Source organism: Dasypus novemcinctus, chromosome X, assembly GCF_030445035.2.
Source record: "Dasypus novemcinctus isolate mDasNov1 chromosome X, mDasNov1.1.hap2, whole genome shotgun sequence".
In the NCBI taxonomy this organism is placed as follows: domain Eukaryota; kingdom Metazoa; phylum Chordata; class Mammalia; order Cingulata; family Dasypodidae; genus Dasypus; species Dasypus novemcinctus.
The window spans coordinates 142,586,897-142,604,847 of NC_080704.1; positions in this window are offsets into that span (position 1 = coordinate 142,586,897).

Here is a 17,951-nt window from a genome sequence, read left to right on the forward strand (position 1 = left end):
ATAATCTTTTCCCTTCAAGCGAACTTAGATTACAACCATGAAATAGAATAAGAAGAACAGTGTCAAAGAGAAAACAACACACATACAAAAACAACAACTAAATAAAACCCTAGACTAGAGGTAGAAGTTAATCAACTGAATAAAACCATCAACATGAAAAGATGACAAGACAGCTACAAAAATTATAAACCATAAGACGGTAAGTCATAACCCAGGCCAATGAACAATCTAAAAACCAGGAAGAGAAGCAGAACATTGAACTAATCAAAGTTGTCCGTAGAAATATCATAGAAAAATTTAATGACATGAAGGAAGGCAAAATATATTAAGAAAACACTTATAGAGTATACTGAAGAAATTGTAAACATATGTAAAAAGATAAAGGATATGATGATGATGAATGGCACAATCCAAGAAATGAAAAATACACTCTCAGCAAGTAATAGCAGGTATGAACAGACAGAGGAAAGAATTAATGATGTGGAAGATAGTACATCAGAAATCAATGATATCAGAACTGATAGATAATAAGGTAGATAAAATCAAGCAGGGACTTAGGGATTTGAATGACAATTCAAAATGCACAAACATATGCATTCCAGATGGAGAAAAGAAGGGAAATATTACAGAAGGGGTGCAGGAGGAAATAATGGCTGAAAACATCCCAAACCTTATGAGGGAGATGAATGTTCATGTCCAGGAAGTATAGTGCACCCCAAATTGTTTAAATCCTAACAGGCTTACTCCAATACAAATACTTGCCAAATATGACAGTGCTCAAGACAAAAAGAAAATACTAAAGACAACAAGAGAGGAGAACCATCACATACAAGGGAAACTCAATACAATTAAGTGCTGATTTCTTATATGAAACCATGAAGGCAAAAGGCAGTGGTATGACATAGTCAAGGTACTACATGAAAAAGTATTTCCAGCCAAGAATTCTCTATCCAGCAAAACTGGCATTGAGAAATGTTGGAGGTTTCAAAATATCCACAGATAACCAGAAATTAAGAGAGTATGCCAATAAGATACCTGCCCTTCAATACATAATAAAGGGCTTTCTGCAGGTTGAAAGAAAAAACCAGGAGAGAGAGTTGCAGGAGGGTGTAAGAACAGCTAAAAAGACATAAAGAGCAATAAAAACATCATATGGCATACATAAACCCAAAGACAATATGGCTAATATAAGTAATTCCTGGAAAGTAGTAACACTGAATGTTAATAGATTAAGTTCACCAGATAAGAGACACAGATTGACAGACTAGATAAGGAAATATGACCCATCTATATGCTGTCTACAAGAAACCCACTTTCAAACCAAGGTTTCAATGAGATTGCATGTGAATTGCTGGAAAATAATGATACAAGCAAATGTTTACCAAAAATGGGCAAGAGTAGCCATACTATATCAGGCAAAAGAGACTTTAAATGGAAAACTATTTTGAGAGACAAAGATAGACACTATATATTAGTAAAACGCGTAATCTTTCAAGAAGGAAGAACTCACATACACAACCAGGGCACCTCAAAATATTGAGGCAAACACTTAAAAATCTAAGGGAGAAATAGATGCTTCTACAATTATTGTGGGGGATTTTAGTACACCATCGTCATCATTAGACAGAACATCTCAACAGTGAATCTATAAATAAACAGAGACTTTGAATAATATATTTGTGGATCTGTATCTAATAGACATTTACAGAACACTACACCCAAATACAGCAGGATATACCTTTTTCGCCAGGGCACATGGATCATTTTCCAATATAGACAACATGCTAGGCCACAGAGAAAGTCTCAATAAATTCAGAATGTTTGAAATCAAACAAAATAATTTCTCTTAACACAACCAAATGAAGTTGGAAATCTACAAGAGCCAGAGAACAAGATTAAGCACAAAGATATGGAACTTAATCAACACACACATAGACATACACTAGGTCAAGGAGGAAATCACAAAAGACATAAGTAACTACATTGAAACTAATGAAAATGGCAACACAATGTATGAAAACCTATAAAATGCAACACAAACTATACTGAGAGGAAAATTCAAAGCCATAAATTTATAATTCAAAAAAAAGAAAGAGCTATAATGCAAGACTTAACTACACACTTGGAGGAATTAGTTAAAAACACCAAACTAATCACAATGTAAGTGGAAAGAAATAACAAAGTTCAGAGCAGACCTAAATTAAATAGCAAATAAGAAAACACTTGAAAAAATAAACAAAATAAAAAGCTAGTTCTTTGAGAAGAACAATAAAATTGACAAAACCTTGGCTAGACTTACAAAAAAAATGAGAAGCTGGAAATAAACAAAATCAGTAATGTTGATGGGGATACCACCATTAACCCCACTGAAATAGACCATCATAAAAGGATATTTTGAAAACTTCATGTCAACAGGAAGGACAATTTAGAGGAAATGGAAAAATTCCTAGATAGACATAAGGAACCTACATTGATGAAAGAAGAAATTGATGATCTCAACAGAAAAATCACAAGTAATAAGTAATAAGAAATAATCCCAATAAAAGTCCCAGACCACATGGCATCATAAGTGAATTCTACCAAATATTCCAGAAATAACTAATACCAATCTTGCTTAAAATCTTTCAATTCTTTAAGTAGAAGAAAAATTGCTTAACTCATTTTATGATGCCAATATTGTCCTAATACCAAAGACAAAGGCATCACAATAAAGGAAAATTAAAAACCAATCCCTATAATGAACCTTATACTCAACAAAATTCTTGCTGACAATATTAACAAACACATCAAATGAATTATACACCATTGCCAAGGGGGTTTCATTCCTGATATGCAAGGATGTTTCAACATGAGAAAATAAATGTAATATACCAATAGAAAGATCAAACGAGAAAATCACATGATTATATCTTGAGATGCAGAAATCATTCAACCAAATAGCACCTTTCCTGTTAAAAACACTGAAAAGAAAGGAATAAAAGGAAACTTTCTGAACATGATAATATATATATATATGAAAAACCCACAATTAACATCATATACAATGGCGAAGTCACACAATAATGAAAGAAGTTGCTGATGTGGGAGGAGTGGGGAATGTGTAGGGAGTTGGTTATATGGGAACCTCTTACATTTTCTAATGGAATATTTTTGTGATATATGTATCATTAAAAAAGATAATAAAAAATGTCCTGAAAAAAATAGTGTATGGAGATAGATGGAAAAATACAACTGTTACATAGAGTCTATAGTAACAGTAATATTTTAATAATTTTATAGGAATTACAAAGAAGGTACTGTATCAATGTTAATGGTCAATAATAGGGATGCATTTGGGAGTATAAGATTTTTTCCTTTTGGAGTACTGAAAACATTCAGAAAAGGACTGATCTGATGACAGCCCATCTCTGTGATGAAAGTGAAAGCTACTGAGTGTACACTTTGGCTGGACTGTACAAGGTAGGGGACCATATAAAACAGCAAATTCCATGGTGAATGATTGTGGTTACCAGTACAAATATGAGGACTTTCTCACATGAACTATGACAAATATACAATGTTAATACCTGATGTTTGTAATAGGATTGTTTGTGGTAATATTACACCAAACATAAGTTTTGGGGTATAGATAGCAACAATATTGTGACAATGCTCTATCATTGTTTGCAACAAATGTATCACAACAATGTAAGTTGTTGGCGATGGGAAAATGTATGGGAAATTGTATGTGTGATTGTTTTGTAAACTCACAACTTCTCAAATAAAACAAAAGATGAGTTAAAAAAATGAAGCTGGGCAGGATTACCACACCAAAAAATGCAATGGAGAAATCATAAAATCCTTCCCTCTAAGTTCAGGAACAAAACAAGGATGAATAATATTATACTTTCTATTTAATATTGTGTTAGAAGTACTTGCTAAAGCACGGAGGCAAGGAAAAGATATAAATAGCATCCAAACTGCAAAGGCAGAAATAAAAATTTCACTATTAACAGATAACATAATTCTGAGAAATCTAGAATAAAGCTTCTAGAAATTATGATTTCAGTAAATTCTCTGGTTATAAGGGCAATGTGCAAAGATCAGTAGCATTTCTGTACAAAAATTATGAGAAATCTGAATAGCAAATTGAGAAAAAATCCCATTTACAATAGTAAATAATTTTAAAAAACAACAAAACAAATGCCCAAGAATAAATTTAATTAAAGATGTAAATGACTTATAAATAGAAAACTAAACAACACAGCTAAAGGAAATCAAAGTATCCTTAAATAACTGAAATAATATTCCTTGTTCATCGATAGGAAGACTAAATATCCATTAAGATGTCTATCCTATCAAAACTAACCTATAGATTTAATGCTATCCCAATAAAAATGAACACAGTATTTTCTACTGAACTGGAAAAAGTAAATAAGAAATTTATTTGGAAGGGGAAGAGGCCTCAAATAGTCAAAGACATATTAAAAATGAAAAATGAAATTGGAGGAAGCATACTACCTGGCTTTAAAACATACTACAAAGCTATAGTCTTCAAAATTGCATGATATTGGCACAAGGGTAGACATACTGACCAATGGAACAAAAGTGGGAGTTCTGATATAGATTATCACATATATATTCATATGATATTCGACAAGACCACCAAACCCACTCAAATGCGAAAGAATGGCCACTGCAACCAATGGTGCTGGGAGAACTGCATATCCATATTCAAAAGAATGAGAGAGATACACCATTTCATACCTAATGCAAAAATCAACTCAAGAGGGAACAGAGATCTAAATATCAGAGCCCAGACCATAAAGACCTTGGAAAACAACAGAGGGAAGAATCTACAGGACCTTGTAACAGGAAATGGCTTCATGAACTTCACACCCAAACCATCAACAGCAAAAGAAAAATAGATAAATGGGACCGCCTCAAAATTAAAACCTTTGGCACCTCAAGGAATTTTCTCAAGAAAGAGAAAAGACAACCTACCCAATGGGAGAAAATATTTGGCAAACATATATCTGATAGAAGCCTAATATCCGGTATATATAAAGAAAACCTACATCTCAAAAATGTAAAGACAAACAACCCATTTGAAAACTGGGCAAGAGATTTGAACATCTACTTCTCCAAAGAATGAACAGAAATGGCTAAAAAACCCATGAGAAGATGCTCAAGATCACTAGCTATTAAGGAAATGCAAATCAAAATTGCAATGAGATACCATCTTACACTCATTAGACTGACGACTATTAAAAAAAACAGAGGACTACAAGTGTTGGAGAGGATGTGGAGGAATAGGAACTCTCATTGACTGCTGATGGGAATTTAGAATGATCCATCCATTGTGGAGGACAGGTTGATGATTCAATAAAAAACTAGCTATATATTTGACATATGACCCAGCAGTTCTCCTGCTGGTTATATAACAAAGACATGAACAAATATGTGCACAAAAATGTTCAGAGTAGCATTGTTCACCATTGCCAAGAGTTAAAATCAAGCCAAATGACCATCAACAGAGGAATGGATTAAAAAAAATGTTGTATATACTTACAATGGAATGCTATTCAACTCTAAGAAGTAATACAGTACAACAAATGTGATAACATGGATGAATCTTGAGAACCTTATTTTCAATAAAGCATGCCAGGCATGAAAGGTCAAAAACTACATGAGATCCTTGATATAAATTAAGAAAATCAAGCCTTCTCAGAGACTTAGAGTCTGAAATATATATTTATAGGAAATAGGGGGAGAGGAAGGTAGTGAGCCAATGCACAAAATGGCAAAAAATCTCTGATAAGTTGGAGGTAAGTGGTTGTGCAGCGAAGGGACGTGATGTGATATAGGGATTCTATTGGATTGGGCTCTGTAAGCTTGATGGGAGCTAAGATTGGGAGGATGGATTGGATGGTTCATGGAATTGGCAGAGGTTTGTGGTGAGCAAGTGAGCATGGTGGGTACATGATTGAAAGTATAATGTCGAGAAAACTCTTTAGACAGTATAATAAGGAAGGGTTACTGGTTTAGAGTGTTGGATGGGGTCATTTGACATGGAATGCACCTGGGTCAGTATTCTCAGCAGTGTGTGAATGCTCATTTTGTCAAAGTATGTTATATCAGGGTTGGAGACCCATACAATGAGCAGGAAATTGTTGTACCTCAATCCTGAGGAGAGCCAGTGTTCTCAAACAAAGGGATGGGCGTCTCTTGAGAACATGGGTGTCTTCTAATGGGGGGCAGCAGGCTAGTGTGTCAAGCCCTCAGCCTTGTTGCTCTCAGGGAAAAGTAAACTAATAAAAGGACTAGAGGATGGTAGAGAATGGAAAAGATGACATTTATGCAGAATCAAAAATAAGAAAAAAGAAGATAAGAGATCTAAAACTCAGACTCACCAGTCCATGATATTTCCCCTCACTCAGTTCCTCACTGCCTGAGTCACACAAAAGCAGCACAGTCTGAGTTTTTCTTCTGTAGGTGAACACCAGAAATCCACGTAAATAAGTGAGTAAGAGCCCCATGCATATCCAGGCAGAAAGACCAAAATTCGTGAAGACCCAGGTGTAACACAAGTTGCTAACTAATGTGTTCATTCAAAAAGGCCCCCAGGAAAGAAAAGAGAATATGGTAGCACAATTGGCAAGAGGTAAACACACTCAGCCAAGTCTTTGTTGGGTCACTTCAACAAACAAAGAAACAAATAAACAGACCATTTGGATTGGCCCCTTCTAAAGTCTCAGTGTGGGATACACTAATAAGTAAGAATTTGGAAGCAGAAAAACTTCATTGAAAAATGAGAGGAGGAACTGAACATCTGCAAACACACTGGATCCCAGAACTGTAATAAATAGGGGACAATGAATGAAAGAGGGAATTTTAACAAATCATTCAAGTTTGGGAGAAAATTATTCAAAAAATCACAAAGAACAAATCAGGAATCCTAAAGAAGGAACAGTGTAAAGGAAGTTTTCTCCTGTATGTAAAACAATTTCACATAAAAGGCAGTCTTAACAGTTGCACAACATGTTCAACAAGAATCAGGAGTTTAAGACCTGAGATACTCTGAAGATTTAAGCATGGGCTACTTGAGTGGCCCAGTAAAAGTGGAACCAAACATCAAAAAAAGGGCATTCTCACATAGCCATCCAGCAATAAAACCCTAAGAAAGAGAGAGAATCAGATATTCAGAGTTAACACAATAAAATAATCAGGTGCTCAGACATCAGCCAAAATTTACAAACCCTACTCAGAAGTAAGAATTTATGATTTAGTCAAGGGAAGAAATTAAAACTGCAGAGTAGATACAGAATTTGGAAAAAAAAATAATCAAGCAAAATAAAAAAATATCTCCTAAATCAATTTAAGGAGAAGAGAAAATTATGGAAAGAAATGAACTAAAGGTGGATATAGAGGTAAATAATATTAGGAAGAGAAGATGCAGCAAATAGACACAGAACAGACAACCAGGGTGGGAGGGAAAGGGAGAGAAATAAATAAATAAATCTTAAAAAAAAGAATATTAGGAAGATGTGTGAGCAAAAGAAGTAGAAAGTTGATAAAAGAATGTGTTGATCATCTGGATAGAAACCATAATAAGGGTGACTCAAAATACACCAAATTCATAAAATAGGATATTTAAACAGACAGTGGAAAGAATCACTGTACTAGAAGACAGAAAAGTCAAAATCAGGTAGTCACCTGGGTATACCAGGAGTTGGTGTATACTCAAAAGACTTGATCTAGGGAAACGGACTTTGGCCCAGTGGTTAGGGCATCCCTCTACCATATGGGAGGTCCGCGGTTCAAACCCCGGACCTCCTTCACCCGTGTGGAGCTGGCCATGCGCAGTGCTGATGAGCGCAAGGAGTGCCGTGCCACGCAAGGGTGTCCCCCACGTGGGGGAGCCCACGCACAAGGAATGCGCCCGTGAGGAAAGCCGCCCAGCGTGAAAAGAAAGAGCAGCCTGCCCAGGAATGACGCCACCCACACTTCCCGTTCCGCTGACGACAACAGAAGCGGACAAAGAAACAAGATTCAGCAAATAGACACCAAGAACAGACAACCGGGGAGGGGGGGGAATTAAATAAATAAATAAATCTTTAAAAAAAAAAAAAAGACTTGATCTAGACTGACCATGTGCCAGCTGGGCCCTGATCCTCAGCAGAGTTGCAACTGCTACTCTCTGGGTCTTTGGATTTACCCAGGTCAGCTAACAGGGAGGTGAAGATGGTCAACCACCACACTAGTGAACCAATATAGCTACATCTCCAGGCAGGAGAATTGCATCCATCAAACATGTGGGTCTAAGCCTCCTCTCAATATAGAGGTGGAGTTGACACCACCATTCCATGTCCAAAGGATGGAGGAATAAAATATGGATTAGAGTCGACTTCCTTTTTATTCTACTATAGAACTATTGTGACTAGTAATGCAAGAAATTATAGCATTTATCTGGAGAAAGTGGCCATGGTAGTTGCTGAGGGCAGGAATAGGGAAGAAGAGCTGTGATGTGGGGGCATTTTCAGTGCTTGGAGTTGTCCTAAATGATATTGTAGGGACAGATGTTGGACATTACAAATCCTGCCATAACCCACTGAATATACTGGAGGAGAGTGTAAACTACCATGTATACTATAATTCATGCCATGAATCAGTACACTGAAAATGTATTCACCAAATGCAATGAATGTACCACTATGATTAAAGTGGTTGTTGATGTGGGAGGAGTGGGGGTTTGGGGTTTGGGGTATGTGGGAACATTTTATATTTTTTAATGTAACTTTTTCCATGATCTATGTCTCTTCAAAAAACACAATAAAAAAGAAAAAAAATCAGATGGAAGAATAAAGAATGGAAACAAATTAGCAGTATCTAAGTGATTTGAGAGACAGCATGAATTATACAAATATATGTATCACAGGTGTCTCAGAGGGAGAAGAGAAGGGAAAAGGGGCAGAAAGAAAATTTTTGGAAATAATGTCCAAAAATTCCCCAACTCTTATATAAGGCATTAATAAATATGTCCAAAAGTACAACTTACTCCAAAGAAAATGAATCCTCATAGACCTATTATGAGATACATAATAACCAGAAAGTAAAATGCCAAATGTAAAGAGAAATATGAAAAGAGCAAGAGAAGCACAAATTTGTCAGATTCAAGGTCTCCTCAATAAGACTTTTTGCCAATTTCTCAACAGTAAAATTGGAGAAGAGAAGGCAGTGGTATGATATATAGGTTTCCTAAAGAGAAAATATTCAGCCCAGAAATTTGATCTCTTCAAACTATACTTCAAAAAAAAGGAGAGTTTAAAATATTCACAATAAACAAAAACTGAGAGAGTTCAAACCAAAAGACCTGCCCTCAAGAATTGATAAAGGGAGATTTTTTTTAGGTTGAAAGAAAAAAAATAGAAGAGTGTGTTAGAGTAGTATTAAGATGTGAAGTTCTTCAGTGAAGACATTTATTTTTTTAATAATATAATGAAATAATTTTATTATGTTCCACACATACATGCCACCATCACCAGAGTCAATATTAGCAAATATTCATCACTTCACAATAAATCTCTTATTCTGCTATAGAACTATTGTGACTCTAGCAATGGAAGAAAGTATATCATTGACGTGGAGACAGTGGTCACAGTAGTTGCTGAAGGCAGGAAGAGGGAAGAAGAGTTGTGTTGTGGGGGCATTTTTGGGACTTGGAGCTGTCCTAAATGATATTGCAGGCACAGATGCTGGAAAGTGTTTATCTTACCATAACCCACTGAATGGACTGGGGTAGAGTATAAAGTATAATGTACATGATAATCCATGCAGTGCAGCAGTGATCCAAAATGTATTCACCAAATTCAATGAATGTGCCACTATGATGAAAGAGGTTGTTGATGTGAGAGGAGTGGAAATTTGGGGTGTGGGGTATATTGACATCTCTTGAATTTTATAATGTAACATTTTTTGTGGTCTATGTATCTTTAAAAAAAGACAAAGTGTGAAAAAATAAAGGAAAGGGAGACAATAAAGATATTTAAATAGGTTAATGCAAAACCCACTAGTATTGTAGCAACAATACATAATTTTATTCTTTAACTTCTATACAAGTTAGAATACAATTGAATAAGAAACAGTTGTATTTCCTGATAATGGACACAAGACATATAAAGAGGTATTGTGGGACAAAAAAAAATATTAAGAAGTGAGAAAGATAAATATTGGAGCAGAGATAGAACATAGTGAAGTTAATTTGCTCTCATATAAAATTAGTTGGTTAATTAGTTGGCCAAATTAGTTAATTGTTATTAATTTGGTCTCATATCAAATTATTTGGTAATACAAACCCCAGGGTAAGTACAATGAAAAATTATATATATATATATGAAGTTAAAGGGGATTGGGGATGAGTCAGATACATCAAAAAGATCAAGGATACAGAAAAGAAAGCTGCAATAAAGGAACACAGAAAACATTTATGAAATATAAAAACCAAAGGACAAGAAGTTTGAAGTCCTGCATTTACAACAACACACTGGATGTTAATTGATTAAACACCTCAAAGACACAGATTTATGGATTGTATAATAAAGCACAACCCAACTATAGTTTATTTAAAAGAGACACACATTAGAAATAAACTAATAGATTAAAAGTAAAAGACAGCTGGGCTAGTTTTATTAATATCAGACAAAACAGACTTTAAGTCAAAAGCTGTTACAGAGAGTATATATTATTGAATGGGTTAATCCACCAAGAAGAAATAACAATAAATATATTCATGTACCTATCCATGGTGCCACAATATCCATGAGGCAAACACTTAAAACTGAAGACCATAATAGACATTTTACAATAAGATTTGGAGACTTCACGAATTTCATCAATAAATAGAACATCTAGACAGAAGACCAATAAGGAAACAGAATAATTAAGTAATATATGAACTTTACCTAGCAGACATATACAGAATATTTCACCAACAAACAGCAGGATACACAATCTTCTCAAGTACTATGGGTTGTTCTCCAGGATAGACCACTTGCTAGGTCTGAAAACAAAAGTAAATAAGCATAAAAACATTAACATTATATAAAGCATCTTCTTTGACTACAATGTTAATAAGACAATAACATGCAGAGAAACAGGAAACCCAAAAATATATCAAAAATAGATGGTAAATGGCACACCCATAAACAAAAGATGAGTCAAAGAATAAAAAGACTGAAATTCTGGGATCATGTGACAATATGGATAGGTCTTAAATCCATCAGGTTGAAGGAAATACGTTAGATACAAAAGGGCACATATTATGTCATCTCACTAATATGAAATGTATGTATATGCAATATCACAGATTCATAATCTAGAATATAGGTTACCAGGGGCTTTGGATGGGGGTAGAGAACTGGTAATTAGTGCTTAAATTTTACAGAGTTTTATATGGGCTAATTTTAAAGTTTGGCTAATGCATGGTGATAATGGTAGTGCGACACAGTGAATATAATTAACAGCACTGTAAAAATATATATATATATACATATATATGTATAAATGTAGGTAAAATGGGAAAAGGTAGGTTGGATATATGTTACTAAAATATTTTTTTATAAAAACATAAGACAGGATAGCACAAAAAGTGAACTCTATTGTAAGTGATGGACTGTAAATAATAGTCCAATTATTAAAATATGCTTTCATGAATAGTAACAAATGCACCACACTAATGCAAAAGGCTAATAAAAGGTTAATATAAAGCATCTATGTATTCAATTCATGAATTTTCTGTAACACTACCTCTCTACTGAAAAAGGTGAAGGGAAATATATATGAACGTATGTAAATGTACACATACATGTGCATATGTGTCTACATGTGCATTGTTCTTTTTCATGAAAAAATAGTTATTTATTTCCCATATTCCTGTGAAAATCCTTATACTTACCATATGATTCAACAATTATAAAAATTTGCCATAATTTCTCAATTTATCTTTCTATTTGTATATATATACCCAAGTGAAACATTTGAATATAAGCTGCATCTTTCTTAATAATTCTCCCATAATTACTTTCACCCTCATTTCCTTCATAACCACAATTTCATTATTGCCCATAATAAAATCACCAATTGTTCCCTATTATTATCTCCTATCTAATTCATTTTCAAATATCCTCCATTTGGCCATGAAGCATTTTTATTACTGATTTTGGGAATGATTATCCAATTCAAATTCATACATTTCATTTGGTCATTTTGTCTCTATATTCACTTATGATGTCAAATACGTTCTCCAAAGTATTTCACAATATTGAACATTTAAGGAAACCAGGGGTGTTCTATATACTGTACTACATTCAGGGTTTGCTTTTATTTTTGTGGTGCAATGACTTTGCTCCTCTATCCAATGCATTTCCTGTTAACTGAAAATTTGGTCTAAAATTTCATTGTAATATTTAGGTAAGCTAAATCATTTTTAAAAATAGAAAACATATATCATCTAGATTCACCAAATTTTTTTAAAAAGTTTCAATTAAATTCAAGTTAAACATTTTGTTAGGAGTACTCAATATGTGTTGCTCTATGCCAAAATTAAATATTCAATGAATAACTTTTGTAAAATTCTAGATAAGAAATTAGAATAAACATGAAATAAGGATGGATGTTTCCTGAAATATAGCAAATTTTCTCTTTCACTATTTTTAATGGCTAAAATACCACCTCAAAACCAATTTCATGGGCTTAGAATTCTGGAGAGTTTTTTCTGAGTGTATCCTTTTATAGATATGAATTATGATCTGCTTTTCTTTTTTAAGTATACACTTTATAATTTGAGAAATTTTGGAATTACAGAAAAATTTCACCAAAATTATAGTTAATTCTTATATAACCCTCCTATTAACAAACATAGTTTCCCCTATTTTAGCATCTTTATTTTTTGTGTAGTATATGTGTTACAATTGATAAACTAATATTGAAGCATTGCTAACCAAAGTCTATAGTTTGCATTACAGTTTACGATTTATGCTATGCAGTTTTATAGGCTTTGACAGTTATATAATGTCATGTGTCCATCATGTGTGTATCATATAAAACAATTTCACTGCCCAAATATGCCCTATAGTCCACCTATTCATCCCACCCCTTCCAGCTAAAACCCTGGCATCCACTCTTACATCAATGTTACACGTTCTTCTATTAACACTATCTAAAAGCTACAATAAAAATAAATCTATTTTTGTCCATGTCAAATTCTATCTTCTCTTTTATCAATTTGTACTCTTGAGGGATTAGGCATGACATCCATTCTCACTGCTTCTGGATGAGAGGGGACTTACATATGAGCCAGATGGAAGGAATTGTTTGGCCTGAACTTGGAGAAACGCCTTGTCTTTTGCAGTGGGACTTGCCTATTATAAATGTTTTTTTGGCTGTCCAGGGCAAGTCCTAAAACCTGGAGAATATGAGTTGGCTGCAACTCTGCTGGGATTCAGGACTCAACCACATATGAACAATCCAAAAGTTTAAGTCTCCAAGAGTTATATTTAACGGGAATAATGAAAATTATAAGTTCAAATAAAAGGAGTAGAAGAATCCTGGGTAGGGAAATGATAAATGACTGTAATCATTTTATACTGGGGTAAAAGAACATCATATATTCCCATATGGAAACACCCAAATGGATGCTGCTTTCATGAGGCTATGTGCCTTGCTTCTTTGCTTGTATGTCCCTAGAAAGCTCAGGGAAATTCTTGAGTGCTTGATTACTACAGCAGTTTATGAAATCTGCCTGAGACCTGCATAAGTGTAACCTCCAAAATGAATTCCCAACTCACTTTAAAATTACTTAGCCATAAAATTATTTTTTTATGTAATGTATTCCTCTTTTGGTCAAGGTCCTTTTCCAAATGCCTCACTGGTAAGCACTTGGTATTAATCCTTCAGTGCCAGGGGGATTCATCCCTGGGAGTCATGTCCCAAATCTATGTGTGTGTGTGTGTGGGGGGGGGCAGAAGTAGTGCATTCTTTCTTTGATTGTTTTTGCTGAGTTTGGTTTAGAGAGAGGCCACATTTGAGTAACCAAGAGGTTTTTTGGAGGGAGATATTGGGCATTAATTATAATTAGGCTGTTTGATTTTTTTCTGGAAGAGAGTACATAAGTACAAGCATTAAGCCTGAGGACTTGGAATAAAGGCCTGTTTTCATTACGTAGGCATGCTTATACATTCCAGAGATTTTTGTCATTTTGTTTGAGAAATTACCAGGGATTTCTCAGGAAGGAAGTTTAATATATTTTTAGCTACTCTGTGGGTCTCTATCTATTTAGAAAACATGCCTCTGACAGCACGAATAGAATTATATCGTATTGAAGTATGTTTTAGATGCATTTCCCCATATATCATTCCACCATCAGCACCCTGTACTAGTGACATAATTTTGTTCTAAACCCAGAAAGAACATTCTTATATTTATATTCTTAACGACAATACTCATTCACTCTAGAGTTCAAAGAGTTTACAGTCACCCAGGTTATATTCTAGATATTCCTCCAGCATCAAGGATAATCCAAAATTTCCCCTTTCTACCAGTTTTACACTTAACTTTCAGTGTTGTTATTTATATCATAACACTGCACCACCATTACCTCCATCCATTCTCAAACCATTACAATCAATTGTAAATTCTGCACAGATTAAGCAATCTCTCACCAATCTCTGATCCTCTTTTCTCCAAGTTACCTAACTTCCAGATTCTACCACCATAATCCTGCTCACTATCTTTAGTTCCTATCAGTGAGATCATGCAATATATGTCATTTTTGTCTGGCTTATTTCACTCAAAAATAGATCCTTGAGGTTCACCCATGTTGTTGAATGTATCTGTACTTCATTCCTTTGTACATCTGAATCATATATCATTGTATGAATGGACCACCTTTGTTTATCCATTAATCTGTTAATGTACACCTGGGTTGCTTTCCATCTTTTGGTAATTGTGAATAATGCTACTATGTACATTGATGTACATCTATCTGTTTATGTCCCTGAATTCTATTCTGTTGAATATATACCTAGTAGCGTGCTTGCAGGATAATATGTTAATTCTATACTTAGGTTCCCAAGGAACCACCAAATTGCCCTTCACAATGGTTGGGCCATTCTATTTTACCAACTGCAATGAATGAGGGTTCTTATTTCTCCACATCTTCCCTAACACTTGCAGTTTTAATTTTTGTAATAGAAACCAATCTATTGTTTGTTAAATGATATCTCATTGTAATATTGAGTTTCGTTTCCCTCATATCTAGTGATGTTGAGCATATTTTCATGTACTTGTTAGTTATCCATCTTTCTTCTTTGGAAAAGTATTCAAATCTCTTGTCTATTTTTAAATGGATTGTCTGTTTTCTTATAATTGAATTGTAGTAATCTTTACATGTGCTGGATATCAAATCATTATATTTGAGTAGGATGCATTTTCTTCCTTTGAGTAGGATGCATTTTTCAAATTTTTGACAAACTATTTTGCAACACAACCATTTTAAATTTTGAGGAAGTCTCCTTTATCTGATTTTCCTTTCATTGCTTGAACTTAAGGTGTAAATTTTATGAAAATATTGCCTACTACAAATCACATAGATGCTTCCCTTCATTATGTAATAGTTTTGCAATCCTGGCTCTTATATATAGACATTTAAATGTTCTTGAGTTAACTTTGGAATAGGGCATGAGATAGGAAACCTCTTTCCTTTTTTGGATAAGGATATCTAGTTCTCCCAGCCAAGTTTGTTGAAAAAGCTATTCTGTCCCAGTTTAGTGAACTTGGTAGGCTTGTCCAAAAAAATTGGCTATAGATATCTTCTTCTATTTCTAAGCTCTAGATTCAATTCCATTGGCCATTATGTCAATCCATGTGCCAATAGCATGCAGATATTACATTTGTAGCTTTTAGTATAATTTAATGTCAAGTAGCATGAGTCCTTTTTTTTTTTTTTGCAAGATGTTTTTTGGTATTCATGGTCACTTACACTACCAAATAAATTTGATAATACGTTTTTCCATTAAATGCTTTTGGAATTTTGATTTGTGTTGCACTGAATCAGTAAAACATTATGTGTAGAATTAATATAGGAATTATATTTAGTCTTTGTACATGGAATAATCTTCCATTTATTTAGGGCTTCTCTAATTTTTTTTAGCAATGCTGTGTAATTTTCTGTGTACAAGTCCTATGCATCTTCAGTTAAGTTTATTCCTAGATATTTCATTCTTTTATTTGTACATTGAATTCATATAGAATATTTGTTTTGAAATTTTTGTGTAGTTATTCTACATTATGTGTTCTATTCCTGCTTTTCAGTTTGTTAAATTGACTGGACCATATCATCCTGTTTCTTAGTATGACATAATTTTTTGCTGCTATATAGAATACTGTTTATTTTGATAGGTTTATTTTGTTGGTAATTTCTCTGTTTTGCCTAGGGTTTTATTTTTGTCTGACTTGGTTTTGAGTCTTCTTTGACACTTGGTTCCACTTATTCTAAATATTTGGAATTGTCTGTGTATAACTTAAGGAAAAAGAAAAAAATGAAGGAAAAATGAAATAAATGGAGAATATTTAAATGACTGAAAATAAAAGGAAAAAGTGTAGAAAAATTAGAGAAAAAGAGAAAATAAAAGTGTAAGACAAGGTAAGGAAAAAAAAACAAATGAAGAAAAAAGAGGAAAAGGAAGAATAAAAGGAAGTATGGAGGAAAAATAAAAGAATGAAAATGGAAAAAATAATGAAAAAACAAATAAAATGAAAATAAAAAGCAATTTAAAAGAAGTTTAGGCTCTTCTTCATTAGCTGTCTATGTCCATAAATCAAGCCTGTTGCCCACCTCTCCATGGGTTCCCAGAGAGGAGCAGAGAAGTTAGAAAAACAGAACATAAAAGTCTAGCACCCTCCTCTTTATCTACATATTTTCACCAATTATTAATCTTATGTCCCACCACTTCATGGGTTCCCATATGAGAAGGGAAGTGTGAAAAAAAAAATAAAGGGCCTTCCTTTCAAGCCTCTTGCTCCTGCTAGGTCACATTTCATTGCCCTATGGCTCCATGGCCAGCTCTTCTTCCAGTGCCCATATGGGCACCACTAAAATTATCTGATTTTCCTATTTCACCTGCTTTCTGGCTATGGACCCCTTCACCAGCTGCATCTCCCAGCAGGTTCCCTCTCCCACAGTGCCAGCTGAGAACTCTCAAATCAACCTGATCACCCTGAGGCCTGCCATTTCCCTAGTGCATGCCTCGGCACCTCTACCTTGCCATGATTGCCCCACAGCCCACCTTATCTTGTGTCTTTCTGGAGAATGTCACCAGCTAGACTGTTGTGCAGTTCCCCTATTCCCCAGTGCCCTGCTGGATGCTTCCATGTTGGCCTGATCTCCCCAAAGCCTGCAACTAACCCGGTGCCCATCTAAACACCCCTACACTGCCCTGGTCACCCCACAACCCATGGCTCACCTGGTGTCCAGGTGAACATCTCATTGCTGGCCAGGTCACCCCACAACTCCTCAGTCACTCTATGTCTGGCTGGCAATCATATCCACCTGATCATCTTGCTTCCCTCCTCTCTCTCTGTGTCCAGCTGCTTTCTCTGATTGTCCCCACATCTCCATTAATTTCCATATGCTCAACAAGCCTGTCTGCCTTCCCACAGCTTCTTGAGGAGGCATACAGCCTGATGTTCACTACTCTGCCATCTTGGATCTCCTCTGCTTTCCTTATAAAATAAATATAACTCTTAATACACTTAAATGCAACTTACATTTTTGAGAATGTGTTCTCTCTCTATCTCTCTGACTCATTCTCTACTTCTGATCTATACCTAGTTGAGGGAGAACTTTGAAATACATATGAACGATGGCCTCTAAATTGGAGAATATAGTTCTTGTACCTTCATTACAAATTTTCATT